Source organism: Neodiprion virginianus, chromosome 5, assembly GCF_021901495.1.
Source record: "Neodiprion virginianus isolate iyNeoVirg1 chromosome 5, iyNeoVirg1.1, whole genome shotgun sequence".
NCBI lineage: Eukaryota > Metazoa > Arthropoda > Insecta > Hymenoptera > Diprionidae > Neodiprion > Neodiprion virginianus.
This window is the reverse complement of record NC_060881.1, coordinates 30,754,373-30,770,486: the sequence shown is the minus strand read 5'-3', so window position 1 is coordinate 30,770,486 and position 16,114 is coordinate 30,754,373. Positions and strand designations below refer to the sequence as shown.

The window sequence follows — 16,114 nt, the reverse complement described above, 5'->3', positions numbered from 1 at the left end:
GTCAGCCAAGGCTAAAGTGCTGCGGAATCACACACTCGCGCGTACGATATAACCAACTCTGCAAAAAGTCGGCCGTGAGGATTTGATATCAGGCTTGACGCATCCCCACGCGGATGGGATGGCGATAAACAAAAAAAAAGAAAACAAGATGCACCATTTTTTGATGACGCTGCTTTTCCTCGTAGATTATAACATGCCTCTGACCAAAGACGCGGATGACGGTCCTACGTTATAATCACGTCACGTGAAACCTGAATACCCGGCGTATCACTCCTGTTATTGTTGCTGCAACGTCGGCGGTGAATCGCGGATTTTTTCGTGCGTACGATCCGAAGGAAGAAATCCGAGGAGAAGGAAAGGAGCAGTAATGATGAGAATAAGCCCGGGGAATATTAACCGAATGAAAACAGAAGTAAAAACAAAGAAAAATAGAAAACAAAAAAATTCATATACGGGAGTCGGGAACGGGCGTTAAGAATTGGACGACCTCTGCCGCTCCGGGTTTCTATAAATAGTTTGCGCAAAATTATAATGTACAAGTCGACGAGCCGCGCGATCCATGTATTCGCCTTGTGGGTGAATGCAAGTTCTGTGACTGCAGCTTGAACGAATAATTCCTCTGTCAATAATCTCTTCGTTTATCTATGTATTATATATTGTATAGGTCTACGTAAGCACGTAGGTATAACATATTGCGATGTGCAGAAGCGTGCACGGCAGAACGTTGTTGTAAGAAAGAAGTCATCAATTGAGGCCAAAAAGCATGTGTGGGACTAGTCGATAACTATGTGGATATTTATCTGTACAGTCTCTGTGCGCGGACTGCAGAGATGAATCTCGGTCGTGTTTTGTTGGTCCCAAATTTAATACGCGTCCGTGTGCGTTTGTGTGTTCCTAAAGTCATGCGACATTGACCTTGAGCGTTATCCAGGCTGCGGTGCGCTGATTGTCTGGCGGCACTCGCGGTTTCGTTTAGAAAATAAACTGCTGAATTACGTGTGTAGGTGTCCCATATGTTGCGTATGTGTGTCCCCGGTGTTGGGCGAGTTGCGTGCGGCGACATTGCGGTAGTGTGCAAAACATACACGAGGTTGCGCGGAGGCGGCGGTCGAGCGGCTGTTTGCAAACGGTTGTCGTTCGAAACTTTGGGGACCGGACGAACGCCAAACCACCTTATCAGATAAAATGCCTGACCTATGCACGCGAATCACGCGTATGCTAGGCACCGACTAGACAGTTGGGAGACGGGAGTTTCGCCGCAGGGCCGTACGCGGCGAATTCTCTCCTCCCCCCTCCCTCCCTCTCTCCCTCTCTCCTTCTCTCCTCATCACCCGACTGCGAAAACATTCGGACACTAAAACTTTTACGCTTTCGACGTAAACTCTAGGTGATATAGTATGACCCCGTAACTCAAGTTGGCTGACAACCGGGGTGCAGATATCCTCCGGCATCGTTTCGCTCCTGTCCGTTATTAATAGAAACGATTATTTAAAGGGATCCCGTTAAATGTCCTCAAATGCAGTATCGACGTCGAGGCTTGAAAAATTTTCATCCTTGAAAAGTAGGAAGAAACTTACGTATAGTGTAACGTAATTGCATTGGTGTTACGAAAGTCCTTTGAATCGTCAATTATTGCCAGCTATATGATGGTAATGTCGACGTTAACTGAATTAGTCGTGTACATTATTTATTTAACCTGCTAAATGCTGCGGGCGTTCTGTAAAAAAAAAAAAAAAAGGAGAAAAGAAAAGAGGATATTACATTTTATGAGGAAAATAAAAAAACCGTGCGACTTTAAGCCTTGGAACAATTAGGGGTTCGAGCCGGAGGCGCGCCAACTGGCGGCAACGTCCGGCCTTCTTGGAAACGGTAATCTCGTTGGTGCTGAGATGCTATTGGCCTATTTCGAAGGGTTAATCACTCTTGAAGACCCACGTACAAGAGTTCGAAGTCCCGCGAAATCCTTGAAGATGTCTGATAAAAACGCGGTGAATTTTCGCCTCGTTCAGTGCAATTACAAAACTTAATGCAAGCTATTTTAAAGTTTGTACAATGTTAAAAAAAATTCAACTAAACATAATGTCCCAATATATGTCCCCATAATGTTACTTGTCACATTTCTGTTAGTAAATATGTTGAAAATTTTTGTAATTTCAACATTTAATTTGTACTTTATCTTTCGGTGAAAAAAAAAATACTCGCGAAATCAGTGAAGTCGTCTAGATTTCGGATCAGCATTCATTATATTTTTCGAAATGATTAACGACTGATGGGTGCGTGACCAACTTCGTCCGCGAAAAGTAATTGACCTGTATTAGTTGGCCAGATCATGCCGTGGTAATATTTTCGTCTACAAAGCAGGAGAGCCAACTTACTTGAAACGGGGTATGACATGTCAAAATCTTCAGTCATGAATTGGAGTTGTGTTTTTATGACGATTCGTATCAGTTATGAATCGATAGTAAGGTAAAAATAAAGGCTTGCCAAGCCTTTCCGAATCGCTGCATACCTAACAACTATTTGAGATCTGCTTGACCTAAAAAAAATTACAATGCATACATAACCTCTATTAGCAAAAAAAGTTTAAGGTGGCCAATCTGCATGAAAAACCGACAAAGTTTGCGCATGTGCAGTCTACTAACAATAAGTTTTACCGTTTCCTCTCGATATATACGTCCAATAGTCTGATCCGCAAATGCGTTCGGGAATTATTTCGCTGCATACCACGTATAGCTGGGACGGACGATCGAGCGAGGATTCCGAGTTTCAAGGCTGCTGCAACAGACCGGTCTGATGCGGGGGCGACCGGGAGACCGGGGATCTTCCGGTGGCCGGACTCACACCAGATTTGGCGAACCAGCCGTACCGACCTCCTGGCAGCAGACGGGATTATTGATCGTAGTACCTAGTAATCTAGTTACGTACACTAGAGGTGTGCGCCATTGCGACCTACCCGGTGCAGCCGGTAGCGAGGGGGAAAGTCCTCGATGCCACTAAGTCTTCGGGCTCGACGCCGAAACCACAAAACATCCGGCGGAGCGGCCAGCCGTTGACTCGAAAAGTTGACCGGGTCAAGTCGATTCATGGCCACATGCTGCTGCTGATATCTACTGCACGTTGCTCCCGTCGAGACGAGAAGCTAGAAATACTTTGCAAAAGTGAAATTAAGGAAAGTAAAAATGGTATTGCTGAGCAGAGTTTCGTAACACGTTTTGAAAAGTAGAATTGATCAGCTTGCACGAAACGCCTATAGGCACGGTATTTCAAAAACTTCAATTGGATCAGTTCGCAGGCTCAAATTTGAGTACAACATGCGTTCCATTTATCAGTTGTATCATTGTCTCGAAATGTCGACTTTGCAGGATATAAGAGAATCAAAAGAAGGTGAGAAAATAGCACAGTTGTCGAGTTTCAATGTTGAAACATTAACCGACTGAGGCTAATTGCTGACAATGAGTCACGAGATTGATTGTTGCAGTTGCGAACTCGATTGTGAACTCGAAACACAGCCTTGACAATTTTTGTTTAAATAACACAATCGAAAGTGTTTTATTTTTTTTTCGAGTTCTAAATTTCGTTTTTCAAATGTGCAGCAAACTAATTTCAAAACGATTACGCAAATGGGATTGAATGACAACCGCTGCTCGTCTGGTGAAGTGAAGCGACTGTCTGGAAGGATGGGGGAAGGTTTTGCATAAACGCGTTAGGTCGGGCCACGACTTTGAAAGCAGATTTGAAGCCTGACCAATTGAGACACGTATGTAGGTATATGCGTACGGTAGGTTAAAAATTCTCCTCGTTATTTTCATTTCTTTCAACTCGCTAATGCCGCTATTCATACGCATGGTAATCGCCGGCCAGAGACACAACAGATTACGTATGCAGTGACCCCATTCCCCCTCTTTTTTCCCCGTTCCCCGTTTCACCACCCGTACCACATCTCTCATTTATGTTTATACCAGTAACCCGATGCGCGATCAATCCTCTCCGAGGCGAATCAACATCCATGTACACGATGTCGTTAAACGGAAGAAAACGTCTACCTGTACCAAGGCACATCAATCACATCCGTCTATTAACGCGGGTGAAGGACCGAAGGGTTTCTTTGGTCGATGATTGTCATTACGATGCGAGACAGGCTTCGATCTGTCGCGTTTATCTTTCATCTAGGTTCCAATCTCTCAGGACCGATAACAGCAGGCACGTGGGCGGGAAAAGATTGCCATTAATTTCTTTCACGATGAATGACATATTGTGCCTCGTCGGATAAGTGTGGATTTTGGAACACAAGAAATTTATCCCATCGACCGATGATGATAAAAGATAAGAGCAAAGTGTATGTCTTCTACTTTCTTGCCAGTAGTCATTCGTTCAAATTGCGGACTTCTTGGCTACGCGCGAACTGAGAAGCGCGATAATTATTGTCTAGGGTGGTGAATTCACTGTCAGTGAGCCGTTACCGCAAAGTATTGGAAATGAGAATGAATGTTTGAAGAAGAGACCGCCGATGTTTGTATACACCGATCAATGCGTCTACGCCTCGTGGAGTGTCGAGCATCTGTAGTATCCAAAGAGCATGTTTCCAGTATAGTAGCGGTTCATCTTTACTGACTCAGCCAGTCAGTCATATTTATTTAGCTTGGCTCTTTGTGGCCATTTATTATGTAGAGCTCGCTTTTCAAAACGCTACGCACGCACAATAAGAAATTGAAAACTCACACACCGCACAACTATTCCTGGGGCATTCGTGGCCAGACGCGTAAACGTGACAAGTTGTTGAGTTCAGACGAACGGATGAATGAACTCGGTACTCCGTTTCAACTTTACTGGATTGACTGGAATATAATGAGTTGCTCAACGTTTTCGGACTCGAATTATTACTGCAGGCTTTCATGAGAATTCTGGAATACTGGAATCGTGATGGAATTAGACAAGTAGCCGTAGTGAAAGACCGAAGCACCAGAATATTTCGAGAGTTTTTGCAGCATAGGCCACTATGAAAGTGCTTATTATATCTCAACTGTCTAAACACTAAAATGACTGTGCACCCTTTAATCATCACCAGAACCATTGAGACCAAGTTACGAGCAGCTGGCTGCGTAAGAAGTAAATTGGTTGCATTTGACTTCGTTTCCTGTTGCAGTCACTGAATTGTCTAACAAGCCGTTATGACTCCGCGGTGTGTTACAAATAGCGCACCTGCAAATTAGTAAATATAATGCCAAGTAGTTGCGTGACTTAACGATGTTGCAGATGCCAATCCTCGTGACCCCAAAGACTGGATATTGCCATTTGAAGAAGATAGCCGAGAGGATTTTTGTGTATTTTGGACATGGATTCGACTCGAGGAGGATAAGATAGCATCGAAACAATGTCTCCATTCCCCGACAAGTGCCTTGTGGAACTGTAAAATTAGCACATGTTTATTTTCTCCTTGTAAGTAAATTTGTTAGTTCGAGAAGTTGGTTTTTTCGTAAATAAATCATGTAAAACAATGCACAGTATGAGACAATAGGTCATTTCCTTGAAGCGCCCCGGATGTAGGTTATAACGGCATATAGCGGACCTAAGCGTGAATAATCGGGTACGTATATAAACTTTATACGTACAATACAAGTCGGTGCCAAGTCTGGTTCTTAACCGAGTAAAACACCGACCGCTGCATTATAAGGTACTAGGGGCGTAACTAGGAATTTAGGGGTCCCGGGGCAAGGACCCAAATTGGCCCTGCTCGTTAAATAATGAAACATATTTTTCTAAATAATGCATCTGAAAATCCAGTACGAAAACCAAAAGAGCGAAACATCACGATTACGAATCCTAACGAAATATTACGATTTCATTTTTTACGCAGCCTAGTTACGCCCCTGTAAGTTTATACCGTGTGCGTATCATGTCGGCGAGAATTTCGTTCCCTTTTACGGGAGGAGTTGAGACGGCTCTGCATCACGCGTCTTCGTGAAATTGTCATCTTCGTCGTCGTTGTTACGAGTGTATAAATAATACAGTCGCATATATACGAGACGCTCGAGGCCACGAGTTGTTGCACACAAGCTGCATCGGCCCACACGGTGTACCTACATCAAAGTTGACGATTGACGGTCAACGGTTCTCGAACGCGTTCGACGCGGCGTTTAAAAACGAGGCCGAACTCCTCCCCTACCCCCCCGGCCCTTCTTTGCCTCATTATTCGCCGTCGCTGCAGCCGCTTATCGGAAACGGAACTCGTAGGATAGTCTGCGGCCGAGGCGTCACGCCGAACCTCGACAAGGATGCGCGCTGCATGCACAGTAAGAGTGGAAATTCAGCGAAGCGGACAAGTGCAGCTTCACGGCAAATGGCAACGGCGGGCAGCGGTTCAAGGCCTTAGCTCTAGTCCCAGCCCCAGTCCCGCGCACTATCTCTTTGCATTTACAATGCATGCACAGTAGTTGACTGCACTATCGACCGTCGGCGGCGCGACGAGTTGAGGCGTCCCACAGTTGCAGGCTCCCCCCCTCCATTCCGCTGTCGCGACGGCTTCACTGATGCGACTGATGCCCGACGTTACATAAGCCCCTCTGTTCCGCATCCGTCGTTGTGTACAAGCGGCGCCCCCTTCTCGTTTCTAATTCGAGGTAGACTAACCGCAGGGTTGCAAGCAGGGCACAAGCCGACAGATAAGGCTTGCAAGAATCTAGATTCTAGGTACACCAATTTCCATCGTTTTTCATGGTTCCCTTGACGGAGATGCGAGCATTGGGCTCCGTTGATAGACGTTGCGGTTTACGACGTACTTGTGAGATTCCGTTGCAATGATCGTTCGGGAACCACGAGGGGAATGTTTCAAGGAGATTGTATCCCCGTACCGTCTACTCGTCGTGAAAATGGCGCATGAAATACGGGAGATTACTTTCATCCCATTCGTGCCAAGGCCACAGCTCACCGCAATGCTGCTTGCATTATAGTCTGGTGTTGGGTACGAGTGAGTAACCCGTCGAGGAATTTCGTATCAAGCTCAGGTGATTTAGGAACCTGCTGCATCTGCAGCTGCTACCTCGCTAGCGTCGTACCGATCGGTAAGTCTCGGTCGGTAGCGTCACCCGTGATCGCTCTCTGACGACTCTCTGTATTGAGCGGAGGGCATCTGAACCCTACATGTGCTACCATCTAGTTTGGGTAATTTTCCGCTCGGTAAGTGAGAGACGAGTTCCTCAGGTTCAAAATTCGAACGTGATTACAGCGAGGATTGTAGGTTCCAACGGGAGAAGACGAATTTTCGAAGAAACGTGTAGCCTATACGTTTCGACAAGTGAAACAACTTGGAAACGGTTGAAAAGTGCAATTTTGTTACAATTCTGTACCATCGAAATCTGTAAACGATATTTTGACAACCGATGAATCCGTTATTTTAAAATCCGTTTCGCTCTACAAGATGATATATTATATCGATAATTCCCGGTTAAATAAAAAAAACAAAGGCTCGCAAAAAGGAACTGCAAAAATCGAAAGCCATGCTAGTGACTGAGACGATATGTTGGTAAATTTTTTCCGATTCTTTTTTAGACTTCATCTCGTTTTCTCGTCCATATGGGTCAAGTTTCGTACAGTATCGATGGAAAATTGACATACTTCTCTGTTTGTCTGAAGTGTAATTTTAAACGATCAATTTATCAATATACGTAGAAGTGGGCCACTGCATGATCCGCATAACTGTGGTAAATAATATATAACTTATATATGTATATACTTTACGCATACCTTAGTTTTATCAGATTTACGGAAAATATACACGGGTATGCACATATATTTTCGCTGATGGAAAGTACGATTCAGGAAGGAAACAGCGTGTTCGTTCACCGTTACTCCTTGCTATTCGGGTCCGCGTATAAGCATATGGTATACATACGTGTTCGTATACTTGTATACATATTTATATACACATGCCCCTTAAATTATGACAATAAACGAAGAAAATTAACCAGGCGTCGAAGTGTGTGTGTATACTTATATCCATAGGCGTGTCCTATCTGCGCCAGAACAGGTAATTTAGCATAATTAGATGGAATGACACGCGGTGAAATTCGCCGACAGTGATAAACACAGTGAAACAATACAAACTTGGTTGTTATATGCATGAGACCATTTAAAAGAACAGTAATAGTGATCGAGTTTTTGACAGATGATTCCGTCAAAGTAGTGCACACAACTCGAAAGGTCAGATTGAAAAAAAATGTTGCAGTATAAACTTCAGAAAAATAAAATAATGAGCTGAACTTTTTTTTTCTTGCAAATCTACTCTTGTTTACGGAGAATTGTTACGCTACGATACAGACGACTTGAGTAACGATGATTAGTTCGAAATCCTAGATTTTCTGCAGGTTAAGGATCAACCATGCTGCATTGAAATACTTGTGGGGAATAAATTATTCGGCATCGAGCGCATCACGTGGCTCGAGTTCTATTTTCGAAGAAGAGTCCGTTAAAACAAACGAACCGTAGCTTAGGGAAGAAAAAAAAATGGAAGACGAGCGAGACGCGCATCAAGCAGAGATGGACGAAGAGAGGTTATTAAAATCTCTCGTTGAAGTGCCGTAAATCGTTAATGACTAATATCTGCAAACAATACTAGCACGGAACGCTAATGGCATCTTCGAAAGTATCGTAATACGCATAAGCATATATCTCGACATGTATGCCGTGCCGTATACCTCTCCACTCCGCATAAGTACGTCTGGGAGGTGATATTCATGGGCAATCGAAGGTCATGAACGATTTGCATAATACGAAATGATCGGTAACTAATATTTAGGCTGCTGAATGAATATCAAGTATGTATCTACGCGTGTTTGCATGGCTATCTATAATATCTTAGACCTCATTTTCAGCGCGACACGCGGTTCTCCAACCTCTCTAACACGCGTTAGAACCGCACTACCGATCCAGGTCAATCTTCTGCGAAGAACATGCTGTCTCCGATCATCGATTATCTCGCGTTCAATATTTTCGGCAATATAAATTATAAGCTCCGTATATTGAATTTCTTTTCTTCATCCTCGCTTTTGATTACTTGCGTTTTGCATTTTGCGTATATTTGCATGTAGGTACAGAGTCTGCAAGGTACTCCATACGTGAGAAGTGCGTGAGGCCAAGTGGGTAAGGATATCTAGAAAAAAATTATATGAAAAAAAAAACGAAAGTCGTTTATGATCGCTACTTACCTTCAAGTGAGACGTTTGATTCTAGGTATAACATAAACATAAATGTATAACGAGTCCGTGAAACCAGTCTCGTAGGCCAGTCGTAAGCTTGCGTAATGCAACTTCGTCGTCGTACTTGCCGAGTATGTGCAACAACGTCGATGGTCTTTGAGTAGGTACGCGAATCGTACAGGATGTATAAACTACATTCGTATGCGTATACATACGTAACGTTTACACGTTAATAAGTAAGCGTGCCGTGTAGCATACTTCGCAGGTGTGTAATGTGTGTAATGCACTGATACTCCGAGCCTCAAAATTATAAGTACGTTGTACATACCTGTTCGGAGTCAGGTCATAAAAGCGTTAAGCGCTCTATGTATTTCCCTCGCGTGCATGGTCAATTATGTGACGTATCTACGCGAACACAGCTTTACCTATGAAAGTTCAGTGAAATTTAAGGAAAAGTAACGACAACGACAATGGCCACAGTTTTCATCAGGAAGCATCAGCAATTCTTTTATTGCTTACAGTAGAACAATGGACGAGATTTCTATACGCTGTCGTCATGTGGTATTTCACACAACATCAAAAGGGCGAAAGTACACGCTCCCTGGCTCTACCCTATGAAGCGATAAAAGTAACGCAGCCACGTTTGAAGCCAATACTCCAAAGAAACGAAATGTTCTTTGAAATGTGGTTTATCTAAGAATGTCGAATTGAATATTATATTGTAAACGAAATTGAATACAAGATCTGGAGATGTGTCTGGGGAAAGAGTTGGTTAAAGAGTTAGTGGTGTATCAAAGTGGAGTCGTTCAAAAAAGGTCTTAGCGAAGGAGGGGGTCGCAAATAGCTGAGTAGGTACGTACATTTCAATTATGTACGAGTCCGAGGAGACGTGAAAGATAGACAGGCAAGATAAGAAGTATGAGGTTACAATTAAGAGATAAAAGTAGCAGTCCGGGACACTGCTTGACGTAACATCGCACTACGAAAACTGTCTTGGAGATGATCGCATCGTGGCAGTTGGATACCGCATCGCAGCACTTCCGTATCAGGTCGACACGAAATATAACTAGCTATAAGGGGAAAGAACACCACTTCGACTCTAGATGGACATATGTTTCAACTGCGTTCAGCTGAAAAAATTTCTTTATTGTTTCTTCGTATCGATTGGTGAATTATTTAGGTTGTAAATTCTCACATCTTATTTCTGATTTTCAGAATACTTTCTTTCTTTTCTATCGGATTACAGCTATGCTTTAATATGAAATTTCTGTCACAATCAATACTTTAGTTTCGTAGACATATCGCCTGCGGGATCTTACCTACATCGCTACGCGTATATTGCCCGTCGTTATTTAACTTTGGAGTATTGTTCCATACTGAATAATATTTTTCTCGCTATTTCTATTTTTAATACCCGCTATTGACGTAGTGTGGCCGAACTTCTTACAGTCTTTAATATCCTGTCTTATATTTCTCTTTAATCCCCTTATTAGACCTCTTATGCTTCTTAGGGAGGAAATTAAAACATGGATAAAAACTTTAAAAAACCACGTCTGATGGCGCAGAGAACGAAATTCCTTGTTACGTCGCAAAACATTTTTCGTAAAAAGGAAAACCCCGTACTACGCTTTGCTACTGAGTATTGACTCGTATATAAATGAGCCCCCTGCAGTGATGATCCCGAATTCCCTCTGAATAGTTATATGACCGGTAGCTTTTCTACTTGAGGCGTAAGCCTCTGGCAACCAACAATATTGGTTTCTTTATTTTTCTAGCCGTCAAATTCGAAGTACCGAGCCGTAGGGTAACCAGCAAAATCCCTCGTCTTTCTAGGTTAATTTTATCATAGGTTGCTGGTTAAAACGCATGGTGTTTACAACGTGCGCTTCAAATGCAAAGTTTGAGGACCGGTTCACTTTCCAGTGGAATAGTAAATGCAGTCAAATGTCACTTTACGTATGCCGTACACACCAGAGTCTGAATGCGACAGTAATTTTCTGCACCATGCACTCTCTAAGGAATTTGATTACAAGTGTAAATAATTACAGTATGGATAAGAAATGATGTATGATCAGAGACGGAGAAAAAGAGAGAAGTAAGTGTAAGCCTGATGAACGGTTGCTTCCAAAAGCACATGCACGTGAGTACTGTGTTTACATTGGCCATTGAGAGAGAAAGGGAGAGAGATAGATAGAGAACGCGGAGCGACGGGTTTGATGACGTTAAACGAAGTCAAACGACGTCATCCGGGTAAGTTTTGCTATGGCGTTGTACAACTCTTCACCGAACCGGGTGAAACGAAATTAACCGGATACTTCTCTTCGACGTAACCGCTTCTCGGATTGGATTTTCTTTTTTCTCCCAAGGCGAGCTTTGCACCGGAGAGAGACTGATTATCCGGCATTGCATAACGAGAGCGAGCGGCCGCAGCGAGCACGCTTAGCAGTCCAAAGAAAAATCATGCAGTGGTACTTTCACCAGTTATTGGTTTCAGAAAACGTTCGTGGAATCACCAAATCCTGGTCAACGGCCGGTAAACATGTTCGTCTCCATATATACGTAATTGATTGGTCAACTTGCGGCCGTAAACGCGTTGCGGATACAGCAGAAAAATTGTTGTAGTCTTGGGTGACCTGGTAAAATGGCACTTATTGCGATCACTATCAACGGCTCTGCAAATAACATTCAAAATAAGGGACTATTACTCGGTCGGAAAGGATTTACTATGCGTTCCCTCGATCCTCCTGGATAGCTTGCAATTGCATTCGCCTCACTGCTGCACCGGCATAATTCAAGCCGGGAGATCTGGATCTGTGGCGTCGACAAAGGAGTGCAAGATGGACATCTTTCACTTTCACGTGCCGCTTTAGGCCGAGCGTTACACCTTCCATGTAGCTATAAACCTGGGTGAAGGTGAAAGCCCGAATCCCCGGAATCGCGAGGCTCGATCGAGACGGATTTCGACGGCGATTCCGCCTCTGCAGCCTCTGGGTGATCACGTCGGATATGCTGCAGGCCGACGAACCAACGAGTCGAGTTGTTTACTCCGAAACAAGACCAAACGGGGAAACACCGCCGCGGCGCACGCCAGGCTAACATAACCTAGTCGGTGATGCACTTGCGCGCTTTCTATTCACGAATCCCTCTCGCCACCCCTCGATCGGCGGCTTTCTGCCCGATTCAAGGGTAAACGCATTTCGATCGGTTTGCGAGGCTGCGACACGATTCTTAGTTGTACGGCGGAATGCACAAATGCCTTAATTTTCCGGCTAACTTCTTTTCGGTTACGAAACAAAATGTGACTTCGATTCTATACGAATTATGCGACAATGACTTTCAATCTCTCACGTCGACTGCTTCGCCAGTCATTGTCACATAATTCGTATAGAATTGAATTCGTATTTTGTTTCGGACCGAAAACAAGTTAGCCGAAAGGTACAGGTATGTGTGCATTTTATACAGTAATGTTTATTTATGGGTTCTTAGTGGCTCACTATTTTTTTGAAATCAAAAGTGGAACGAATTTCTTTTCTAACCAAATTTCATGTACCGATGACTAACGTTGCAAGTGACAGGAGAAACGAACGATACGTTGATCGTAGACCCGTAAAATTTCTATACGTTTAAAGAAAACTCGTGTTAAAAAACTCTGCAACTGGGTCATGTCGTTGTAACGGAAGTTTTCCGTCAAATTTGCCACCCAATGTTACAAGAAGGGCAACAGCTCGACGATTTGAAATTTAGCAATACAAATTTGGGTGGGAAGTTTCACAGTAAACTACAGCAAATTTTTCGAATCAGGGTATCGATTCCGTAATTTCACTTGCCACATTTCTCACCATCCAAGCATTCTGTTCGGTTGTCTAAACCTTGCAAATCAATCAGAATGCTTGAACGGTGGGAAATGTGAAAAGTGAAATTACAGAATCGATCCCTAGGTGCAACAATACGAACATTTATCTAGGTAGGCTTGATATTTTTAGTTGAAATTTCGGATGCTTAAACTGCAGGCTTCGCATTCGAAGGAAACATGACGGTATAACGTTTGAATTATTTCAGAGCTTGAAACAGTTCCTTTGCGTACTGCAACGCGGATGTGAATTCGGGTGCGATAAATCACCGTGAAAATAATTCATGCCCAACAGCGCATTGTGAAATTGAAGCATCCGTTCTTAAATGAAGTTCAACTACTACTCTACTTATACAGTCATAGACGCGACGGGCAAGTAAAATTAAAAAGTCTGCTTTCCTACGTGACGTAGGTATATTGGACGCGACGGCGGAGCGGCGTAAGCACAGTAGTAGAAATTCCGGGGATCAAGAGAATAAGAATGAAGCGAAGAAAGGTGAAATTGAATTTTTAACAAATCGAAAAACGCGCGCGTGCCTCCGTCGAGTTTAATGCATTATACCTGATCGTTCACTCCGAATGCCGTGTGCGATTTGATAAAATGGAAATATGCCGGGCAGTCTTGCCGCAGATATGATCGCATAAACCGTCAATTAATTCTTGACTTCATTTCTCGCGTAGTTTGCGTAACGAACCGAAAGTGAATACACGTTTCACACACCTCGCCGTAAATATCGAGTCTGCAAGCAATCAAGGCGCAGGTGCTGAGCATTCACCGTTTTAAACACCTAGATCAAGCTCCTTGCTATTATAATGCAATTACACTTAAACTATACGGTAAAAAGAAGTTCAGCCGAAGAAACGAGCAGCGTATCCCTAAAGCTAAGCTAATTACGTTTATTACGCCAGATCGTTCACGCTATTTTCAGTTTTTGCAATTCTCATCTGAACTCGTTTGCTACGGTCATCGTTACGTACATTCTTCTTCACACTCGGTATTATAACTATCCCGACGTAAGTTGGTACCGCTAATTTCAGGATTTCATACGGTAAAAAAGATGCGCAACGAGAATCTTGAGGTACAGGCAGGTATATTACGAGACGACATCCATTTAACCATGCAAAAGAAAGTTGCAGGCTGCGGTTTTACGGCGGTTGGCTGTTATATACACGTTGCGTGAGCTTGTGTGAGCTGGAACTTGAGACCGGGTTATATCACTATTCATCGTCAAAGAGAGTTACGGATGGGCACGTGGTCGCCTATCGTCAACGATCACGGGGTGTAGTATATTTGTCTATGCGACGATGGAAAAGCCGCGAAACGGATGTTGAAACAAGTTTCCGCCTCGCCGTGCCTGCGACACGCAACTTGCCTTGCAGGCCCTTAACCCAGAAATCGATACTTTTCACTTCAGTATTATCCGATTTCACTTAACAAAGGTTCCTTATAAACGGAAGATTATTTTCTACAAATTCACTGAAACAGATTTCCATTTTTCATTCACCGGTCAATTTAATTGTTTACATTTGTTAATCACAATCAATATCGGACCAATGTTGTAATATCAGATATCTAACGATGCAAACGTAAAAGAATCAAATGTGCGTTGATGCAAATCTTTAGAAAACAATCTTTTGAACAAAATAAGCCATCATAGAGTGAAATGGAACGAGTCTAATCGATTTTTTCAAACGTTTTTGAAGCGAGTTGAAACGAAGTACAGATATCGTAGCTTTTGTTTATAATCTGACTATTATTATTTTTTTTTTTTTTTTATTCTTTATTTTCAAAGAAGTTTTCTCAGCTAGTGGATAAAGTAATGAAATGAATCTCGTAATGAAATTAACAATAAATATTCGCTTTCCAACCAATCTTCTTAAGGAAGGCATACGTAAGTTTTGCTACAGATATAAGTATTTTTCAACTTTTCCTATTCGCCCCGAAAGTTTTCAACATCTTCGAAAAATAGATTGAAATTCACACTTGGCTTCATTATAGATTAGTAAAAATCACAGGCTCATCGTCGGACAAATTATTACAATATTCCTGACGAATCATACTTCTTTTAAACCAATGACGCGATGATTGAAGATAATTCTGACCTCCTGAAATGCCGGTTGGTTTATCGTCGATTGTACCGTTTGATAATGTACTATAGTTACGTAGAAACGAACAATCTAAAATCCGGCTATTATTGAAGTAGCTCGGGCGATTAAGATTCGAGAAAGTGGTATTAGATCGAACCGAGCAGGACTAAGAAATCTTGTATACGGGCAGATCAAATAACGGAACCCTGACAGAAAAAAATTACAGAAAAAAAAGTACGTTGTTTCCGCCCGGGATCGAACCGGGGACCTTGTGCGTGTGAAGCACACGTGATAACCACTACACTACGAAAACAGCGATATAACAGGATGACAAAATAACGTATTTATCTTCTTTCATACCGTGTCAGATCGTCGTTATAGCTATCGTATTGCCATTCGCGTCATTGTCTGACCAATACAAATAATGATATAACAACGTAACAACGGAGTACACACCGTACAGTTTTGAATCTATTTTGCGCGAAGGCGGCCGATAGCCGGTAGACTGCAGCGCATGCGCAGAACGCTCATCTCGAATAAGGCGCGAACTCGTTGCCAGAGGGTTGGAGTTTATCTTGTATTTCTTTCTGAAATTTAATTAAACTCAATTAATAGATCCGAAACCAAAGATGGTCAACTCGAAAGGATGAAAAAATTTCCGCTGCTTATACAGTAATTCATAAAAGATAGTGTTTTAAAATAATTAGGTTATAATTTTTATTTATTTTTTTCTTGTCTTATGTTTCAACTCTAATTCCAAATGCTAGGTGCAAATGTATTTGACTGTTTTCTGAAACCGAAATTTCAAACTACTGTCTCAATTTCAAGCTCTGCCGCAAAACTTGTACGAATGAATATTCTCATTGGAACAACATTATACGATTTTTCGCATTTTCCGATTCATTTTTATCTCCTAACGATGTGTCGAGTAAAAAAATATAGAACCTTGTAGATTTTTTACCCATTTATACAGTCGTAGTTACTA

At 42.6% G+C, this 16,114-nt stretch overlaps 1 long non-coding RNA gene and 1 other non-coding gene across 2 annotated transcripts; one reads left to right on the top strand and one right to left on the bottom strand.

The window, feature by feature from the left end:
* The first annotated feature begins 4,376 nt into the window (after positions 1 to 4,376).
* Positions 4,377 to 5,495, top strand: LOC124305234 (uncharacterized). The gene is made up of 2 exons (XR_006908351.1): positions 4,377 to 5,179; positions 5,254 to 5,495. It is a non-coding gene; the product is annotated as an uncharacterized LOC124305234 (long non-coding RNA).
* A 9,874-nt stretch (positions 5,496 to 15,369) lies between these two features.
* On the bottom strand, positions 15,370 to 15,442 carry Trnav-cac (transfer RNA valine (anticodon CAC)). The gene has a single exon. It is a non-coding gene; the product is annotated as a tRNA-Val (tRNA).
* Between the last annotated feature and the right edge of the window lie 672 nt (positions 15,443 to 16,114).